The sequence below is a fragment of the Rattus norvegicus genome, chromosome 8 (assembly GCF_036323735.1).
Source record: "Rattus norvegicus strain BN/NHsdMcwi chromosome 8, GRCr8, whole genome shotgun sequence".
Taxonomy (NCBI): domain Eukaryota; kingdom Metazoa; phylum Chordata; class Mammalia; order Rodentia; family Muridae; genus Rattus; species Rattus norvegicus.
Window position 1 is genome coordinate 8,470,071 of NC_086026.1, and position 10,684 is coordinate 8,480,754.

Here is a 10,684-nt window from a genome sequence, read left to right on the forward strand (position 1 = left end):
TTTCATAATCAGTCTGATGAGTAATAATGCTCTTTGATAATGAATAGAACTAAGCTTTACATAACAGGCATTCAACAGAGAACCATTTTTCCTAGATTACCCTCAGGATTGGTATTCTGTTATGACAGGCAATGTGTGGGGACTTGAGTAAATCTGTAATATGGAGCCACATATGAAAAGAAGTCATTATTGAATTGTTACAGGTGCTGACAAAATGGAAGCCAACTTCTCCATCCCTCAGAATCAATCAGAAGTGGTGTTTTATGATTCTACCACCCCAGAGTTATATGGATCTTCTTAGTTGTAGTACTTTCTATAACCTTTGTTCTTGGGGTGATAGGTAATGGGCTTGTGATTTATGTGGCTGTGTTCCAGATGGCATGCACTATAACGAAAATCTGTTATTTGAACCTGGCTTTGGCTAACTTCTCCTATATGGCAACTCTACCATTTCAGATCATTTCAATTATCATGAATGGAGAATGGCCTTTTGGTTGGTTCCTTTGAAAATTTGTTCACATGATTATAAACATAAACCTTTTTCTAAGTATCTTCCTGATTACTTTCATTGCCATGGATCACTCACTGTATTTGTGTCCTGCACCCAGTATGGGCTCAGAATTATGGAACTGTGAATCTGGCAAGGAAAGTGATTGTTGGAGCATGGATACTTGTCCTGTTGCTAATATTTCCACATTTTATCTTCTTGACGACAGAGAGAGATGAAAGAGGGAAAGGGCACTGTATATGTAATGTTGAGTCCTGGGCTGCAACCCCTTAGGAGCAGTTAAAGGTATCCATGACTGTGAGAATAATTTCAGCATCCATCAGTTTCCTTATTGGCTTCAGCATAACCATGATCTTCGTTGTCATTTGTCATGGCCTTATGGCTGCCAAGATAGGCAGAAGAGGCTTTCTGAATTCCAGGAATCCCTTATGTGTCCTCACTGCTGTAGCATTTTCCTTCTTTGTCTGTTGGTTCCCTTTTCAATTGATTTTTCTTTTAGGCAATATTGGGTACAAAGAGACAATGAATAGTATTCACACATGGGTGAACCCAGCAAGCACTCTCGCTTCCTTCATCAGCTGCCTCAAGCCAATACTCTATGTTTTCCTATGTCAGCAATTCAGAAAGAGACTGATCCACTCCCTGCCAGCTAGTCTGGAGAGGGCCCTGAGGGAAGATTCAGTCCTGAACAGTGACAAAGTCAAAAACTTTTCTACACATACTAAAGACTCTGAGCCATAGGAAGTGATGGGGTGATGCCATGGAAATGTTTTCTGTGTCACTCTATTCTTACTTTCTGTCTCATCCTACTTTGCATAGGATTTTTGACTTTTATTCAAGAAGTCTAGAAGAAATACTTCTTTGTCTTCTGGTTTAGAAGAAAAATAATAATGGAAACAAATATCACTGTTGTTATGGGAGTTTTTCAATTGAATTCAGAACATGGGCTATTACTAAGGTGGTACAACATACAACAGTACAAGACCCAAAACAAGACTATAGCTATTACATCAGTTGAGGTGGGAAAACTTTCCTACTGTGTGCCCATGTGTTCGAGATGCTGTCCTACTTTTTCTTCTATTAGTTTGAGTGTATCTGGTTTGATGTGGAGGTCCTTGATCCACTTGGACTTAAGCTTTGTACAGGGTGATAAGCATGGATCAATCTGCATCTTCTACATGTTGACCTCCAGTTGAACCAGCACCATTTGCTGAAAATGCTATCTTTTTCCATTGGACGGTTTTGGCTCCTTTGTCAAAAATCAAGTGACCATAGGTGTGTGGGTTCATTTCTGGGTCTTCAGTTCTGTTCCATTGGTGTATCTGTCTGTCTCTGTACTAATACCAAGCAGTTTTTATCACTATTGCTCTGTAATACTGCTTGAGTTTAGGGATAGTGATTCCCCCTGAAGTCCTTTTATTGTGGAGGATAGTTTTACCTATCCTGGGTTTTTTGTTATTCCAGATGAATTTGCAAATTGTTCTGCCTAACTTTCTGAAGAATTGGATTGTTATTTTGATGGGGATTGCATTGAATCTGTAGATTGCTTTTGGTAAAATGGCCATTTTTTACTATATTAATCCTGCCAATCCATGAGCATGGGAGATCTTTCCATCTTCTGAGGTCTTCTTCAATTTCTTTCTTCAGAGTCTTGAGGTTCTTATTGTACAGATCTTTTACTTGCTTGGTTAAAGTCACACCGAGGTACTTTATATTATTTGGGTCTATTATGAAGGGTGTCGTTTCCCTAATTTCTTTCTTGGCATGTTTCTCTTTTGTGTAGAGGAAGGCTACTGATTTATTTGAGTTAATTTTATACCCAGTCACATTGCTGAAATTGTTTATAGATTCAGTAGTTCTCTGGTGGAACTTTTGGGATCACTTAAATATACTATCATGTCATCTGCAAATAGTGATATTTTGACTTCTTCTTTTCCGATCTGTATCCCCTTGATTTCCATTTTTGTCTGATTGCTCTGGCTAGAACTTCAAGAACTATATTGAATAAGTAGGGAGAGAGTGGACAGCCTTGTATAGTTCCTGATTTTAGTGGGATTGCTTCAAGTTTCTCTCCATTTAGTTTAATGTTAGCAACTGCTTTGCTGTATATGGCTTTTACTATGTTTAGGTATGGGCCTTGAATTCCTATTCTTTCCAGGACTTTTATCATGAAGGGGTGTTGAATTTTGTCAAATGTTTTCTCAGCGTCTAATGAAATGATCCTGTGGTTTTGTTCTTTCAGTTTGTTTATATAATGGATCACGTTGATGGTTTTCCGTATATTAAACCATCCCTGCATGCCTGGGATGAAGCGTACTTGATCATGGTGGATGATTGTTTTGATGTGCTCTTGGATTCGGTTTGCCAGAATTTTATTGAGTATTTTTGCGTTGATATTCATAAGGAAGATTGGTCAGAAGTCCTCTTTCTTCGTTGGGTCTTTGTGTGGTTTAGGTATAAGAGTAATTGTGGCTTCATAGAAGGAATTGGGTAGTGCTCCATCTGTTTCAATTTTGTGGAATAGTTTGGATAGTACTGGTATGAGGTCTTCTATGAAGGTCTGATAGAATTGTGCACTAAACCCGTCTGGACCTGGGCTCTTTTTTGTTGGGAGACCTTTTTTTTTTAAATCTTTTTTATTAACTTGAGTATTTCTTATTTACATTTCGAGTGTTATTCCCTTTCCCAGTTTCCGGGCAAGCATTCCCCTAATCCCTCCCCCTCCCCTTCTTTATGGGTGTTCCCCTCCCCATCCTTCCCCCATTGCCGCCGTCCCCCCAACAATCACGTTCACTGAGGGTTCAGTCTTAGCAGGATCAAGGGCTTCCCCTTCCACTGGTGATCTTACTAGAATATTCATTGCTACCTATGAGGTCAGAGTCCAGGGTCAGTCCATGTATAGTCTTTAGGTAGTGGCTTAGTCACTGGAAGCTCTGGTTGCTTGGCATTGTTGTTCATAAGGGGTCTCGAGCTCCTTCAATCTCTTCCAGTTCTTCCTCTGATTCCTTCAACGGGGGTCCCGTTCTCAATTCAGTGCTTTGCTGCTGGCATTCGCCTCTGTATTTGCTGTATTCTGGCTGTGTCTCTCAGGAGAGATCTACATCCGGCTCCTGTCAGCCTGCTCTTCTTTGCTTCATCCATCTTGTCTAATTGGATGGCTGTATATATATGGGCCACCTGTGGGGCAGGCTCTGAATGGGTTGTTGGGAGACCTTTAATGACCCCTTCTATTTCATTGGGAGTTATGGGGTTGTTTAACTGGTTTATCTGTTCCTGATTAAATTCGGTACCTGGTATCTGTCTAGGAAATTGTCCATTTCCTGCAGATTTTCAAGTTTTGTTGAATATAGGCTTTTATAGTAAGATCTGATGATTTTTTGAATTTCCTCTCATTCTGTAGTTATGTCTACCTTTTCATTTCTGATTTTGTTAATTTGGACACACTCTCTGTGTCCTCTCATTAGTCTGGCTAAGGGTTTATCTATCTTGTTGATTTTCTCAAAGAACCAACTTTTGGTTTTGTTGATTCTTTCTATGTTCCTTTTTGTTTCTACATGGCTGATTTCAGCTCTGAGTTTGATTATTTCCTACCTTCTACTCCTGCTGCGTGCATTTGCTTCTTTTTGTTCTAGAGCTTTTAGGTGTGCTGTCCAGCTGGTGACATATCCTCTTTCCTGTTTCTTTCTGCAGGCACTCAGATCTATGAGTTTTCCTCTTAGCACAGCTTTCATTGTGTCCCATAAGTTTGGGTATGTTGTACCTTCATTTTCATTAAATTCTAAGAAGTCTTTAATTTCCTTCTTTATTTCTTCCTTGACGAGGTTATCGTTGAGTAGAGCATTGTTCAACTTCCACTTATATGTGTGCATTCTTCCCTTATTGTTATTGAAGACTAGCTTTAGGCCGTAGTGGTCTGATAGCACGCATGGGATTATTTCTATCTTTCTGTACCTGTTGAGGCCCGTTTTTTGACCAATTATATGTTCAATTTTGGAGAAAGTACCATGAGGAGCTGAGAAGAATGTATATCCTTTTGCTTTAGGATAGAATGTTCTATAAATATTTGGTAAGTCCATTTGATTCATGACTTCTCTTAGTCTGTCTATGTCTCTGTTTAATTTCTTTTTCCATGATCTGTCCATTGATGAGAGTGGGGTGTTCAAATATACTATTATTGTGTGAGGTGCAATGTGTGTTTTGAGCTTTAGTAAGGTTTCTTTTATGTATGTAGGTGCCCTTGTATTTGGGGCATAGATATTAGGATTGAGAGTTAATCTTGGTGGATTTTTCCTTTGATGAACATGAAGTGTCCTTCCTTATCTTTTTTGATGACTTTTAGTTGAAATGATTTTATTTGATATTAGAATGGCTACTCCAGCTTGCTTCTTCCAACCATTTGCTTGGAAAGTTGTTTTCCAGCCTTTCATTCTGAGGTAGTTCTGTCTTTGTCTTTGAGGTGTGTTTCCTGTAGGCAGCAGAATGCAGGGTCCTCGTTGCATAACCAGTTTGTTAATCTATGTCTTTTTATTGGGGAGTTGAGGCCATTGATGTTGAGAGATATTAAGAAATAGTGATTATTGCTTCCTGTTGCATTCATATTTGGATATGAGGTTATGTGTATGTTTTTCTTTTCTTTGTTTTGTTGTCAAGACGAGTAGTTTCTTGCTTCTTCTAGGGTGTAGCTTGCCTCCTTATGTTGGGCTTTTCCATTTATTATCCTTTGTAGTGCTGGATTTGTAGAAAGATATTGTGTAAATTTGGTTTTGTCATGGAATATCTTGGTTTCTTCATCTATGTTAATTGAGAGCTTTGCAGGATACAGTAACCTGGGCTGCCTTTTGTGTTCTCTTAGGGTCTGTATGACATCTCTCCAGGATCTTCTGGCTTTCATAGTCTCTGGCGAAAAGTCTGTTGTGATTCTGATAGGTCTGCCTTTGTATGTTACTTGACCTTTTCCCCTTACTGCTTTTAATATTCTTTCTTTATTTTATGCATTTGGTGTTTTGACTATTATGAGACGGGAGGAATTTCTTTTCTGGTCCAATCTATTTGGAGTTCTGTAGGCTTCTTGTATGCTTATGGGTATCTCTTTCTTTAGGTTAGGGTAGTTTTCTTCTATGATTTTGTTGAAGATATTTACTGATTCTTTGAGTTGGGAGTCTTCACTCTCTTCTATACCTATTATCCTTAGGTTTGATGTTCTAATTGAGTCCTGGATTTCTTGTATGTTTTGGACCAGTAGCTTTTTCTGCTTTACATTATCTTTGACAGTTGTGTCGTTGATTTCTATGGAATCTTCTGCTCCTGAGATTCTCTCTTCTATCTCTTGTATTCTGTTGGTGAAGCTTGTATCTATGGCTCCTTGTCTCTTCTTTTGGTTTTCTGTATCCAGGTTTGTTTCCATGTGTTCTTTCTTGATTGCTTCTATTTCCATTTTTAATTCCTTCAATTGTTTGATTGTCCTTGAATTCTTTCAGAGATTTTTGTGATTCCTCTCTGTAGTCTTCTCCTTGTTTATTTATGTTTTCCTGTGTTTCTCTAAGGGAGTTCTTCATGTCTTTCTTGAAGTCCTCCAGCATCATGATCAAATATGATTTTGAAACTAGATCTTGCTTTTCTAGTATGTTTGGATATTCGGTGTTTGCTTTGGTGGGAGAATTGGGCTCCGATGGTGCCATGTAGTCATGATTTCTGTTGCTTGGGTTCCTGCCCTTGCCTCTCGCTGTCAGATTATCTCTAGTGTTACTTTGTTCTGGTATTTCTGACAGTGGCTAGACTGTCCTATAAGCCTGTGAGTCAGCAGTGCTGTAGACCTGTTTTCCTGTTTTCTTTCAGCCAGTTATGGGAACAGAGAGTTCTGCTTTTGGGCATGTAGTTTTTCCTGTCTACAGGTGTTCAGCTGTTTCTGTGGGCTTGTGTCTTAAGTTTACCAAGCAGGTCGCTTGGAGCAGAAATGATTGTCTTACCTCTGGTCCCAAGGCTCAAGTTTGCTCATGGGGTGTTGATTTTGAGCTCCCCATGGGGGCAAAAACCAGGAAGATCTGCACCGCCCTTTCCAGGAGCTTCCGTGCACCAGGGTTCCAGATGGCGTTTGGTGTTTTCCTCTGGAATCAGTAATGTGGGCAGAGCGTAGTCTCTTCTGGTTTTCCAGGCATGTCTGACTCTCTGAAGGTTTAGCTCTCCCTCCCACAGGATTTGGGTGCAGAGAACTGTTTATCTGTTCAGTCCCTTCAGGTTCAGGCGGTGTCTCAGACGCAGGGGACCTGCTGTTCCTGTCTCTTATGTCCAGGAACCCAGAGGCAGTATACAGTTTCCTCTTGGGCCAGGGACGTGGTCAGGGGTGGGCAGTGTTGGTGGTCTCTTCCACTCTGCAGTCTCAGGAGTGCCTTCCTGTCAGGGCGGTGAGCTCTATCTCCCATGGTGTTTGGGAGCAGTAAGCTGCTACGGGTAGGGATCCGCAGGTTTGGGAATCCTGCTAAAAACCGGAAGTGTCTGGTCCTAGAGGAATTTTGCCTCTGTGTGTCCTGAGTTCACCAGGCAGGTCGCTTGGAGCAGGAAGGTTTGTCTTACCTGTGGTCCTGAGGCTCAAGTTTGCTCGTGGGGTGTTGCTTATGAGCTCTCTGTGGGGCAGCAACCAGGAAGATCTGCGCCGCCCTTTCTGGGAGCTTCTGTGCACCAGGGTTCCAGATGGCATTTGGTGTTTTCCTCTGGAATCAATAATGTGGGCAGAGTGTAGTCTCTTCTAACCAGTATACAGTTTCCTCTTGGGCCAGGGATGTGGGCAGGGGTGGGCAGTGTTGGTTGTCTCTTCCGCTCTGCAGTCTCAGGAGTGCCCCCCCTGTCAGGGCTGTGAGCTCTCTCTCCCATGGGGTTTGGGAGCAGTGAGCTGCTGCGGGCAGGCACTCTCAGGCTTTTTATACATTCCCTCCTTTTTACTACTCAGAGACGGATGTTCGCTATTAAGATAGAGAACAAATGATTGTTGATGGCTCTGTCTGAAATAGGATATTAATACTACTTCTTTTAAGTATGAAAGGTTAAAGAAAAGCGAATGAAAGAACATTAGACACTGGAAGATGAGGTGGAGTGAAGGGTTATAAAGTTGTGTGGGTATGTGGTAAAAAGGAGAAACACAATTGACCAAGTTGCCTGAGGACTGGAGCCATGAGGTATTGGGTTAAACTTTGTCCTGTGACCTGATTCAGCTGGTGGAAATTCACTGATAAGCAATTTAGATTTGGGGATGATGGAGTAGTAAAATTCCTCTGAGGATAAAATACTGGAACTATATCTTGTACCTCTGGGTTTTTATATTTTCTGTCAATTTCATGCAAACCTTGACACACCTGGAGAAAAATCCCTATTAAGTTATTATCTCAATAATATTGACCTATTAAATTTGGTAGGGACAATTTTATTGCTATTTGGTTAATGATGGCCCAGCTCATAATAGATTATAATCACTCTAGATATTGGGCATAGGCTGCATAAGAAATATATCAAGAAAGAAAATGGATCCAAACAATTAAAGAACAATCTGCCGTGATCATGATTTCTACTTCCAAATCCTGTCTTCAGCTCTTGCTTGGTTTTCTCAAATGAGAAACTATATTCTGTGTGATAGTATGAACAAAAGCATCCCCCATATATCTGAATGTTTATTTACCAGATGTGGGATTGTGTTTTAGAATTAGAACTATTAGAATGTGAGACCTCAAAGTGTAGGTATGGACTTCAAGGAAGTGCATCTTTGGGAGTTTTGATATTCAAAAGCCCTTGTTCTACTGAGTCTTTCCTATCTGACTGAATAGCAGGATGTAAGGGTTTTTTAAAAATGTTTTTATTGGATAGCTTATGTATTTACATTTCAAATGTTATCCCATTTCCTGGATCCCCCTCTCCCATCCCCCTGCTCCTATGAGGATGCTCCCCACCACCTACCCACGTCCACCTCAACACCATGCCACTCCCCTACAGGGGAAAATGAGCCTTCACAGGGCAAAGGGCTTCTCCTCCTACCGATTCCAGATAATGCCATCTACTGTTACATATACCCTGGGTCCCCCCCCACCCCCATGTGTGCTCTTTGATTGGTGACTTATTCCCTGGGAGTTCTGGAGTGCCTGGTTGGTTGATATTGTTGTTCTTTCTATGGGATTGCAAACCCCTTCAGCACTTTCAGTCCTTTCCTTAAATGGGATGTAAATCTTGAGCTACTGCTCAAGCATCTGCTTGAGTGCTAACTATTCGTAACTGTTATGATAATGAACTAAGCCCCTAAAGCTTTAAGCGAGGAAACAATTAAATGATTCTTTTTCATTTTTTATGTGTTTCCTTGTAATTCAGTGATATGTCAATACATCATTCTTTTAAAATCTTTAGCAAATATATGTCATTTAGTTCAACTTCTTTTGAGTCAGTTATTAGAGAATTATGAACAATTGAAAAAAAATCATGATGTTTTGCCCATATACTCAATACCGTAGATCACATTTTAGGACACCCAGAATGATTCTAGGTTACCTCCTATATCCCATGACTCTGTTTCTTCTGGAAACAAGACTCTGTTTCTTCCTGGAGAGGATCTTTATCTCCTTACCCTCATTGACTTTCTCAACTTTTTTTGAAAAAACAAAACAACAAAACACACACACACACACACACACACAATCTTGAGCAATAACAGAACTTTGTGATGTCAACTTTGTGAGCCTGATGCCAAGTTATAGTACAGAGCAAGCGTGATAAAAAGTACATGATATTGGTACAGTCACATTGATTTGTGATTTTCTATCACTGGCCCAGAAATAAATCCACATGCCTATGAATACTTGATTTTGATAAAGAACTCAAAACCATACAACAGAAAAAAATAGAGTATCATCAACAAGTGGTGTTGGTCTCACCATACATCTACATGTAGAAAAATGAAAGTAGATCCATATTTGTCACCCTCCACAAAACTCAATTACAGGTGGATCAAGGACCTCAACAAAAATAGAGATGCACTAAATCTCAGACAAAATAAAGGGGATAAAAGCCTTGAATGCATTTGAACAGGAGACAATTTTCTGAAGAGAACACCAATGGCTAATGCTCTAAGATAACAATTTATAAATGGGATATCACAAAATTACAAAGCTACTGTAAGGCAAAGGACACTGTCATTAGAACAGACTGCAAAGGGACCTTCACCAACCCTACATCTGACAATAGGCTAGTATCCAAAAATTATAGAGAACTTAAAATGTTAAACTCCAACAACCCAAATAACCCAAATTAAAAATGTACATACACAGACCTCAACAGATTCTCAACAGAGAAATATTAAGTGCCAAGAAACACTTAAAGAAATGTTCGATGTCCTTAGTCATCAGGGAAATCAAAATAGAATATTAAAACCAGAAAAGAGAAGTCAGTAGAATCAAGTCCACAGACAAACTTTTGAAGTGCTCAGTTGTTCAACAGTCCTGCATTAGTAACCAAGCCAAAATGAAAGAACCTATAGTTTTCTACACATACACACAAAAAGGAGCAGATTCAAATGACAGGCACATACGCAGTTCAGTAAACAATAGTCTTTACCACTGCCTATTTTCATTCATTCCTTTTTAGCAGAATGTGTTTTCTTCAAGGTAGATTAAAACTTCTAACATGAGTATTTATTTTTTTGGACCATTACTTAGTTGTCTGTAGTTCTTTGTGTATTATCTCATGAGCTGTCCACCTTGGCAGCAGCATGTATGTATTACTGCCCTGGTTCGGGTCATAGTTAAGCAGTCGTGTTGGTGATATTTTATATAATTTTGTGGGTGTCTGCTTCTTGTAAGAGTGGCAAACTCTTACCAAATATCCTGGATTTCTAGCTTTTAAAACTTTCTCTTCCCTCTTTACCAAATAACCCTGTGCCTCTGTTTATCAGTGTGTTGCAGAAATATCATTTTTGATTGATCTTCACAATTCTTCATTTTGATTGGTTGTAGTATTCTTTTTTTTTTTTATTAACTTGAGTATTTCTTATATACATTTCAAGTGTTATTCCCTCTCCCGGTTTCCGGGCAAACATCCCCCTCCCCCCTCCCCTTCCTTATGGGTGTTCCCCTCCCAACCCTCCCCCCATTGCCACCCTCCCCCCATAGTCTAGTTCACTGGGGGTTCAGACTTAGCAGGACCCAG

The 10,684-nt window shown here is 40.0% G+C and overlaps 1 pseudogene; it reads left to right on the forward strand.

Annotated features, from left to right (window-relative positions):
• The first annotated feature begins 214 nt into the window (after positions 1-214).
• Positions 215-1,249, forward strand: Fpr2-ps5 (formyl peptide receptor 2, pseudogene 5; annotated as a pseudogene).
• The last annotated feature ends 9,435 nt before the right edge of the window (positions 1,250-10,684 follow it).